The 11,389-nt window shown below is 46.8% G+C and overlaps 1 pseudogene; it reads left to right on the forward strand.

Annotated features, from left to right (window-relative positions):
- Window positions 1–8,777: 8,777 nt before the first annotated feature.
- Window positions 8,778–11,111, forward strand: LOC123926480 (annotated as a pseudogene).
- The last annotated feature ends 278 nt before the right edge of the window (window positions 11,112–11,389 follow it).

Raw genomic sequence — 11,389 nt, forward strand, 5'->3', positions numbered from 1 at the left:
ATAATCTGGGTCATGGCCATACAGAGACAATCCAAGGGATCGAAGGAACGTGGACATGGCACTGACCGTGTTCCATGCAGTCACTCCCGGGGAGGGGGAGGGCAGTGCATCCACCTCAGACACATGCGATATGGAAGAGAAGGCACTTTGAAGGGTCAGGAGGTCCCTTCCTGCTGTAAGTGGCCGCCCTGCTCTGTCTAGTTAAGGACAAGGTTGGAAGACGTCCGTTGGTACGAAGCAATGGCAGAAAGTGCTTGTACAGAGGTGAGTGTGTCAATGACAACCATGCAGGTGTGTCTTCACCTGATGAGAGGTCCTGTGAGGTAAGAAATGTATTTACCCCATAGAAGGTCGGGAGGAAGTCTGAGCTCAGATCCAAGTCCTTTGATCCAGTGGGCCTCGATACCCCAGTACCCCAGACCCATGGGGAAGGGCTGCCTGCCTTTTTATCTCTGCAGATCTTCTGCAAGCCCTCCCTGCATTTAACCCCATTTGCCCCTGTCCTTCAGGCCGGGATGCTCAAAAGGTTACCTAGACAGTGCTTTCTCCCAGAGCCCTGCAAACCCCTGGAAGGGAGGGGGCCTGGAGGGGAGCAGGAATGGGCAGCTCTGGTACAGGGCACAGGAGCCTAGAATTGGAAAAGAAACATCTTCTGATTGATTTATTTCATTTAGTATAATACCCTCTAGTTCCATCCATGTCGTTGCAAATGGCAAGATTTCATTCTTTTTTTGGTTATGTTTTAAGATTTTATTCGTTTGAGGGAAAGCGAGTGAGAGAGAAAGAGCACAAATAGGGGAGAAGGAGACGCAGACTCCCCACCTAGCAGGGAGCCAAACGACGCCCTGCAAGAGTTCATTCTTTTTGACAGCTGAGTAATATTCCGTTGTGTGTGTGTGTGTGTGTGTGTGTGTGTGTGTGTGTGTGTGTGTGTGTGAGATATCTATATCTCACATCTTCTTTACCCACTCATCAGTCGATGGACGTCTGGGCTCGTTCCATAGTTTGGCTGTTGTGGACATTGTCGCTATAAACATCGGGGTGCGTGTGCGCCTTCAAATCACTATTCTGTATCCTTTGAATAAATACTTAGTAGTGCAATTGCTGGGTGGTAGGATAGTTCTGGTTTTAACTTTTTGAGGAACCTCCATCCCATTTTTCCAGAGTGGCTGCACCAGCTGGCTTTCAAAGTTTCATAAGGGATGCATAAGTGGGTTCCCCTTTCTCCCCATTCTCGCCAACACCTGTTGCTTCCTGAGTGGTTAATTTTAGCCCTTCTGAGCATATGACATGGTGTCTCACTGTGGTTTTGATTTGTATTTCCCTGATGCTGGAATGTATTATGGTAAGCAAAATAAGTCAGTAAGAGAAAGAGAAAAACCATATGATTTCACTCATACGTGAAATTTAAGAAACAAAAGAGATGAACATAGGGGAAGGGAAGGAAAAATAAAACCAGATGAAAACAGAGAGGGAGACAAACCATAAGAGACTCACCTAGGAAACAAACTGGGGTTTGCTGGAGGGGAGGTGGGTACGGGGATGGGGTAACTGGGTGATGGGGGTTAAGGAGGGCACGTGATGTAACAAGACTAGGTGTTTATGCAACTGATGAATCCCTAAACTCTACCCTGAAACTAATAATACACTACGTGTTAGCTAACTTTAATTTAAATTTAAAAAAACAACAACCTGCTTCTGACTTACAGTATGACTATGAAGAATGATTGAATCTCTTTGGACTCAGTTTTCTCATCTGTAAGGTGGACACAGTCACTTCGCTCAGGACAACATCCTACACAGGGCTTTGTAATCCATAAAGCACCGAGGCAGTGAGGGCTCTTAGCTGATTGCTCCTCTGGGTCCTTGGCGGTACCCTGATAAAAGGCTCTCAAAGACCATCAGCATTGGGGAACTTGCCAGCGTCGTCCAGCCAGTGTCCTGAATTTACGGGTGGCGGGGGGGAGTGAGTCAGTGAACAGCTAAGATTGCCACCGCATGCTCTTCCTTCCCTGCCTCAAGCAGCCTTCGAACGAGGTCCTCCTCAAGGTGGAGGATCTGGTGTTAGGTGGCCGCGCCAAGGGGTGGAAGCTCAGACCTGGTCTTCTGTCTGAAGATGGACGGCCACCAGCAGGGTGACACAGAGGATTCCCACTATGAGGGTGCAGGGGGTCCATTCCCCACACAAGACCAGAATAATTGGGCATTCCAAGCTGAAGCCTGGGTTCTACCACAGATAATTCTTTGTGTCTGGTCCTTAGTGTACCCTTGGTCCCCAGAAAAAAGAGCTGGGCAAGAGAATGGGTTTTGAGTAGAGAATGAATAAAAGCACGTGCTTCTCTTCGCAAACCCTGAGTCTGTGATTCAGAGTCTAGCTTGGAGACTGGGAGTCACTGGGAGCAAAGAGACTCCCTCCTGCAGCTCGAATCCACATACCCCTGGGCTTGTGTTCCCCCTAAGCTGTATACCTAGAATTCAAATTGCTTCTAGGTCTTTCCTTTTGGCAAGGCTAGGTGTCCTTATAGGAAAGGTCAAGTAATTCTGCCAACCGAATGGGTCAATTTATCTTTCTTCCAGTGGCATCTGAATCTCTGCTTGACTGTAACTCAATTAATATGTGGTCAGACTTTTAGTCCCAAGGTAGCTCTATAGCAGAACTAACGTACTTTCCTTGAGATTTGCAGACCACTGGCCTTGAGGAGAGAAGGGCCAGACTTTCCCAGAAGATAAGGCCTGACTATATTTGAAAACAGCCCTCGCTGTTGCCAGCAAGTCTGTTCAGGGTCACGGTGACATAGGACTAACAGCCTGGGGCACCCTCTTCTCCTGCATGGAGCTCCCCTCCTTTTTTTCCTGCTTTCCTCTTTAAAACCTTCTAGTTGTCCCTAGACTGGGAAGATGGTCTTTGAGACATTTGTCCACCATTTCTCAGGTTGCCAGCATCCCAGATAAAGCAGACTCTGCTTTCCCACCATCATTAGTCTCTTGAGTATCGATTTTCAAGTGCCAAGCACCCAAACTTGAGTTCAGAACCAGTCCTCTGTCCAATAGCTCTCGTGACTGTTAGACACCACGGCCTTAACCTCTCACAGAGGAACCCGGTTGAGAAAGGCTGTTAAGGGCTTCAAATATCTCTACCCATATTTGTATCTATATCTATCTCAGATTGAAATTAAAAAAATCTATTGCTAATGATAATATATGGGCAGACTTTAAACTTTTATCAAGTGGTGTATGAAAACTGATGCTCTCTTTCAATTTGCACACATGATTATTCAGGAGGCCAAAAATATATCCAAGCACTCAAATAATCATGATATAATTAATATCCTTGTACTTAGTGCTGCATTAAAGTCTCCATGGCATAGGGTTGTGCAAGTCTATTTCCATAGACTCAACAGATATGAGTTGGATGAACAGGATGGTTGAGAGAACATTCAAACTTTCTGTAAGTTTCAGAAGATCTATCTAGGAAGAGGTGCATAGGGAAAACCCCAGTAGGAAGGAATCAACCGTGAAGCTCATTTCTAGTGGGAGGAGATCTGACAGCTACTGTTATCCATGAGATCACTGGTAGAGAAGGGTGTGGTTGACCGAACCCTCCCTTATTTTTACCCCATTTCTCAATCTCTGTCTTCTGGCTCAATCCAGTAGATTTCTGTCCTGACGCCCATCACCAACTTGTCAGCACAAGCCCACCATCTCAAGTGGCCGGCCTCATGGTGGGGGGATTCTCCATTCCCCTTGGAGATTGCTGGCATATTTCAGAGAACCTTTTCCAGATATAAGAAGGGAACACTACAGGGGCACCTGGGTGGCTCAGTGGGTTAAGCCGCTGCCTTTGGCTCAGGTCATGATCTCAGGGTCCTGGGATCGAGTCCCACATCGGGCTCTCTGCTCAGCGGAGAGCCTGCTTCCCTTCCTCTCTCTCTGCCTGCCTCTCTGTGATTTCTCTCTGTCAAATAAATAAAATCTTTAAAAAAAAAAAAAAAAAGAAGGGAACACTACAAACCTGGACATGAATGCGTGTCCCCAAGGACTACCATGAATCGGGAAGGCGGGATCAAAACTTAGCTAATGGCTCTTCCTGGCTTCCTTCTTTATTTCATTCAGTGAATTATTCATTGTTTCATTCATTCAACATGTACCGTGTCAGGTTCCTGAACTAAACAGAGAGATATTGTCTTTCTCTGACGACAGTTGCAGTCTGCACGTGCCAGTAATTGAGCTGGGTGCTGGGATATATCTTTTTGGTTAAGTTCTCCTGGAAGCAAGACCCTGGGGCAATAGTTTGAGGGCAAGTAATTTACTTGGGAGTTGATCGAAGGAACACTATTCACAGAATAGGTTTGTGAGACCAGGTGGAAGGAAACTGAAAAGGGTGCAGTATTGAGAATATTGCTGGTATGGGCAATTGGAGCTCAATACTATTGGAGAATTCTGGAAAGTAGTACAGAATCTGCCTTGGAATTTCCCATCCAGGTTGAAAAAATTGGTATTTATCCTCCAGCTCCCATCTGTCACTGGATGGCATTTAGTTCCCCTGAATTGGGCTGAGAGAAAATCCTCAGGCAGGGTAGCCCAGGTGCTTCTATTAAAGGACACTGACAGGTATTGGGATGGTGAGCGCCTTGAGATTATGGACAGTGCACAGCCAGGGTCAGTGATAAAGCCTAATGGTAAACCACAGCCACAACAATTTGGGCTGGAATCAAGATTTACTATAAACCTCTGTGTCTTAATCTGCTCAGACTGTTATAAGAAAATATCACCGACTGGGTGACTTAAGCAACAGAAATTTATTTCATACAGTTCTAGAGCCTGGGAAGTCCAAAATCATGGCACTAGTTGATTTGGCATCTGGCAAGAGCCCTCTTACTCGTTTGTAGATGGACACCTCCTTACTATGTCCTCACATGGCAGAGAGAGCAAGAGTGGGAGAGATCATCTCTCTCATATCTCTTCTTATAACAGCACTAATAGCATTCATGAAGGTTCACCCTCATGACCTAAGCATCTCTCAAAGCCTCATTTCCTAATACTGCCACAATTGGGATTAGGGTTCCAACTTAGGGACTTTGAGGAAAAGCAAACATTCAGCCCATAGTAATACTGTAATGAAGGCATTGTGCTATTGGCCAAAGGACAGACAGGTAGATCAGTGGAGAGTGCAAAAAAAAAGATTCATGCACGTAGAATCAACTGACTTTGGCAAAAGTACAAAGAGAATTCACTGGAGAAAAGAATTGTCTTTTCAGCAAATGATACCAGAACAACTGAACATCCATACATAAAAATATGAACCTTGATCCATACTTCACATCATTTACAAAAACTAACTCAAAATCAATCACAGACATAACTGCAAGAATTAGAACTATAGAAAGAAATGTAAGGAGAAAAATCTTTGTGACTTTGGGCTATACAAAGATTTCTCAAATATGACACCAGAAACATGATGAAGAAGAAAATGATGAGTGGGATCCCATCAAAATTAAAAACTGCTCTTTGAAAACCACTGTTAAGAAAATAAGGACAGACCACCAATTGGAAAACTATTGGCCAAATGCATATCTGATAAAGTATTTGTATATAGAATATATAAAGAACTTCAAAAATCAATAGCAAGAAAACGAACAACCCAATAAAAATGGGTAAAAGGTCTGAAAAGAGAATTCACCGAAGAATATATACAGTGGCAAATAAGCACATGAAAATAATCATTTCATACACTATGTATTTATGAGGATGGCCAAAAGCAAGCAAACAAACAAAACCACACACAACATCAATACCAAGTGTTGTTGCTAATGCAAATCAATTAGAGTTCTGATGAGAATCCCCTGCTGGTGGAAATGCAAAATGGTACTGCTACTCTGGACATTATTTGGCAGTTTATTAGAGTTAATGTATGTTACCACCTTACCTATCAATCCTACACTAGATACTACCCAATAGAAATGTCAACCACATGCACACAAAAACCTATATATAAACACTTATAACAGTTTAATTCATAATCATGAAAAACTGGGAGCACCACCAAAATCCTCCAACTGGGGAATGCATAAACAAACCAGGACATCTCTGCAAAGTCCCCTTTTAAGCAAACAGGCTTGAGCAGTGGAATCCAGACAGACCCATCAGGCGACCCACCTCAGAATATCCATAGGCCCTGAGTAACCAATGTGTTACTTACAACCAGACACAGTTACCAAAAGAGGGAAGAAACCATATTTGGCCATACTTCGTCATCTCCCCCTCCTTTAAAAGCAGCCCCCACCCACTACCTAGTGGCAGACGGTCTCTCCTCTGCTGTCCTGCCCACTGATCCCTTGTGGTATAATTCAATACTCTTCTATCTCCTTTGCTCAGCTGTGGGTGAATTCTTTCACCACCATACCATCGGCTTCCACCTGCTTATCACCCCACATTTGGGGGCCACCATCTGATCAAGAGAAACCCCATTTAGACACCATAACTTATCACTGAGTCACAGAACAATCTCCTGGGAATATAGACATTCTGCTAAGTGTAAGAAGTTTCAACAGGTCATGGCCTGTTCGATCCCACTCATAGAACACCCTCAAAAAGGCAAAATTTATAGGGACAGGAAACACATCGGTTGTTGTCAGGGGCTGAAGGTGGACCACAGGATCGACTCCAAAGGGTGCATGAGAATTCCAAGAGGGGGATGGAACGGTTCTCTTCTCTTGGTTGAGGTGGTGGTTGTGGGGCTGCACGCCTTTGTGACAACTCAGAATCACACGCAAAATTGGGTGACTTTTACAGACCATGTACACATAGTCTGTCCTATTTGGGACCTTATGTTCTCATGGAGAAGCATCTTCATGAACTGGCACTGACCATTCTCAGTGATCATTATGAAGAGGGTGCCAAGGGCAGGGCAACAGGGGAGGGGCTCCCAACTGGGAGAGAGAATCTTATGTCCTCAGGGATCCTACTGAAAGGAGAATAATTCTTAGTGCTTTACCTGGATGATTGTACATCTTCATGATAAGCTAAGTGAGATAATAGGCTTTCTTTTTAAATATCTTTATTTTTATCAAAGTGATACATGCAAATAAATTCAAGAGTCACATAATCTCACAAAACTTGTGACAAACAGCTTACCAAGCCTCACCCTTCCATGCCCTCCCTCCCATTAGTTAGGTGACAGGTTTTCTTTAATTAATTAATTAATTTTAGACAGAGAGTATGAGTGAGGGGAGGGGCAGAAAGAGAGGGAGAAGCAGACTCCCCACTGAGCATGGATCCCAATGCAGGGCTCCATCCCGGGACTCCAGGACCATGAACTGAGCTGAAATCAAGAGTCAGATATTCAACGGACTGAGCCACCCAGGCAGCCCATTTTTTTAAAAGCTGTATTTATTTATTTTTTTATTTGAGAGAGAGAGAGTTCTGTGATAATTTGGTGAGATCAGGACTCTTATTTACCTTAACATGACTGTGGACCCTCGTCACAGCTGAACTAGGTCATAAACCAAACTACTTTTCCTTTCTGGCACAACTTTTTATTTTCTTTGTCATGAAAAATTGTCAGGTTTTATGTTTGCTTGGTTTTCTACATCCATGCCACTGTTCAACCACAGACTCTTTATTGTGTTGTCAAAACCTCCTCCCCATGTTCGTATGAGCCAAATGTGCTGTTACCTTCTCCTTTCGGAAGATGAATTTCCTGGAGCCCTGGGGCCCTTTCCAGTCTGGACTGGCCCCCCTGTGTTTCTGGCACTTTGCTGTCACTCTCGGACCTTCTGTCACCGCATTGTGGTGGCTCCCTTCATTTTCCCCCTACATTCTGGCTTCTCGATCCCCTGCATTTTTTTTCTTGGTTGCACCTTAATGGACTTCCTTTTGATATTTGGAAATGTTCCACTGGAACTTCTTGCCACGTAGCCAATGCTTGGTTAATGAGAACCTTTGTTATAATTATGAAAGCACAGGGTAACTTGGGGTGTGGGAAAACTTTTTGAGTACGTCAAACAGCACTCCTTGCACTCCTTGCTTATCCGGCCATCCAGCTGACTGCTGGAAGAGTCCTATCGGTTCATCTCAAGGAAAGGGGCTCAGATGTGGCTTCGTATTCACTTCACCTCCAACCATCACTGAGTGGCGTGTGTTCACTCTGTCCAATGCCCTTCCACCCCCTTTCTCTGCTCAATGACCCAGGCAGGTAGCGCTACCCCCACCTCACAGCTGGGAAGTTGGAGGCCCCAAGTGGTTTGGGTTGCTCTCCCCTTTCACCAGTCATACCATTCAGGCTCTTTGAGAAACCCCCATGGGATTGGCAGAGTGCCCAGAACCTGGGTATTATGTGGACACAAGTCCAGGGTTGGCAGGCGAAGGCGTCACCTGAAGTCTGGGAGAGGGAGTGACCCTGCATAATTGACAGCCAGTCCAGGAGTGTGGGAAGGTCAAGGCACACAGAGAGGCTTCTTTGTAATGACTTCCAGTTCTGGCCTGTACATTCCCCTCCAGGACCCTCGCTGACTCCACCGCAGAGGCCCAAGGCAGGTGCTTCCAGAATGGTCTCCTGACAAGCCTGCGGACACCTCCCCCTCCAAGTTCCATGCGTCCCTCCCCAGGCTCCTGCCATCAGTACTCTGGTTGGTGGAGTTACTGTCCTCCCCTGAATTTCCGGCTTAGGACAGAACAGCGGGGAGGGCCCCAGGCACGTCTACAGGAAGCACACCCTCCGTGGAAGGTATAAAGGGAAAGGCTGGCACTGGCCACCACCACCCCCACCTGCTGTGAAGATGAAACCCGGCAGCCTCCTCCCCTTCATGGTGCTCCTTGCCCTCCAAATTGTCACGTCCTGGGCTGTGGAAGATGCTAGCAAAGGTGAGTTGGAGTCTCTCTGGACATATTGAGGTACCAGGGTTCCCTGATGGCTCAGCATGGTGGTACCTTCTTCTTCTTAGTCCAGGAGCTGACCTTGAAATCACCTTTCCCATGGTCTGGCCCATGGCCCCTAATTTCAGGCACCTCTCTGAGGACTTCAGCTAAGAGTTCCTGAGCATCCAGAAACCCACCTTTCCCCAGATGGACCCCATAACCCCAGCCCCTGTATCGCTTGTCATTGTCTCTCTGCAACTCCTTCTCTGGTCTTTGCTCCATCACATTATTTGGGTCTCTGTTCCATTTTCCAAAATGTTCTCTTTTACTCTTACTGTTTCTTTTTTAATGGTCACTGTGTCTCAATTTACTTGCCAGTTGATCTGCAATCTGTCCTGATGAGTTGCCTCTCCTACTGCTGAGGTCCCTCTCCACCTCCTTCACACTGAACAGTGGGCCAGGAGCACCTGACCATGAGCTCTGTCCAACCGTGTACTGGAGCTGGCTTATACTGTTCGTGACAGCTGAAGGTCACACTCTCAAGACTTTTGAGAGCCAGTGGACATCACGTTGGTAGCCTGGAGTCAGCCACAGTGGCGATACTTACACCACAGAAATTGGCAAATGCCCAAAGCCTTCTCTAAAAACATTTGCCAGCACCCCAACATCTATACCTTCTTTCTTGCATTGACACCCTCTTGGTTGAGTGGCTGGCTGAGCCCAGCACCATCCCACACCTGCCTTCAGGCTGGAACCCCAAGAGCTCCCTTTCTTCCTTTGGGGTCGGCTGCCTGAGTTCGGTTTTTCTCCCCTCCTGGGAAGCTGGTTCCTTGTCCAGGATTGTGGTCGTGACTCAGAATCAGCTTCCTCTTCCTCCCTTGTTCTCACCCTTAGAAAAAGCCAAGGAGGGAGCCTGCCCCTTCACACCTCCTGTGATGTGCCTTGTGTTTGAACCCCCTCAGTGCCAGAGCGACTGGCAGTGTCCAAAGGAGCAGAAATGCTGTCGTGAATATTGTGGCATCAAATGTGTAGATCCTGTAGACCCATCAAAGCCTGGTGAGGAAACACAGCCCGGGAAGAGGGGACCAGGGAGATTTTAGCTTAAGGACACATATCTTGGAGAAGTAGTGGGGGATCCCCAAAACTGGGCTGGAGGGTGGGGCTGAACCATGGCTGACTGACTCCTGTTCTTGGTGAGTCAGTCCATGAACTGTTGAGCTAGTCAATGAGTTAGCCACTCATTCAGCTACTGAGTCACTCTGTCTGTCGGACACTTATGACACTGGTTAGGGTCCCCTTGGTGGAACAGGCACTCCATCAGGACACACACTGGCCTCAGTTTGGCTGCCGGGTAGAGAGGAAGTGATTGGCACATACGAGTTAGAGATGGGGTAGGAGGTGGGCTGCTGTCTAGGGGGCAAGCCTCTGAGTTGTGCTCCCATTCTCACCAGTTAAGGTCAATCCTGGGAAATGTCCAGTGGTCACTGACCAGTGCAAGAGGCCCATCCCCAGGGACTTCTGCCTGAATGACGGCCACTGCCTTCACGGTCTCAAGTGCTGCAAGGGGGTGTGTGGGAATTCCTGTGTTGAGCCAGTGAAAGGTAAGGTCTGGTACAGAGCCACATCCCCAGTGTCCTACCAGGGTGCCACACCGTGTGAATGAGGAAGTTGCTTGGAATCTCCCTTTGCACCACTTGCCCCCCCAAATAGATCCACTGTCCCTCAACACCATTCACCCCCAGTTTCCTAAGCAAGTGTTTCCCAGGGTCACGTGTGAGTGACTGCTAGTGCTGGGCCCTGGGAGGAAAGGCTTCTTGGAATGAACCAGAAGAAAGGAGCCATGATACAAGAGGCGAGAATTTTATCTTTTCACATCACCTCTGCCTCTGACCCACGGTGGGACTATGAGCAACTGACTGCACCTTCCTTAGTCTCAGTGTCCCCAGCTGTAAAATGGACACAAGTATATCCACCGAGATACTAAATGTACAAGCAAAATGCTGTGTGCGTGGAGAGAGTGTTGCTGTGGTGATGGCCTTGATTGGCTAGGTTGTCTGGAACCACAGGAAACCCCAGTACTGTTTTGACTATTCTAGTCTTGTGTTCTCTCTCTTCTTATCCCAAGGGATGTAGGGCCCACTGACAGGGGACCCTCTGGCTGGGAGGAAAGTAAAGGTCCCTGGGATTGTTCCTCTGGTGAGGCTCTGTTGTATTTTCTTTCCACAGATGTATTCTTGCCAGTTCAACAAGATTAGGACTTCCCGGTACATGTGGTCTGAGGATTCCTTTGTTCCCCAAGCCCAAGAAAAATGGAAGTGTCTTGATGCAGGTGTGGCTACGTGAGGAACACCTCCAGGGCACTAAGGTTGGGTCTGTTTTATCCGTGTATGCCCAGCATCCAACATGAGGCTTGGCACACAGGAGGAAATGACAGTTCATTAGTGAATAAAGAAAGACCCAATGTTTTCTCTGAATTTCCATCTTCCTTGACTCATTGCATCTGGTCTAGGATAGGAGGGTGGAGTGAAGAATG

The sequence above is a fragment of the Meles meles genome, chromosome 16 (genome assembly GCF_922984935.1).
Source record: "Meles meles chromosome 16, mMelMel3.1 paternal haplotype, whole genome shotgun sequence".
Lineage (NCBI taxonomy): Eukaryota > Metazoa > Chordata > Mammalia > Carnivora > Mustelidae > Meles > Meles meles.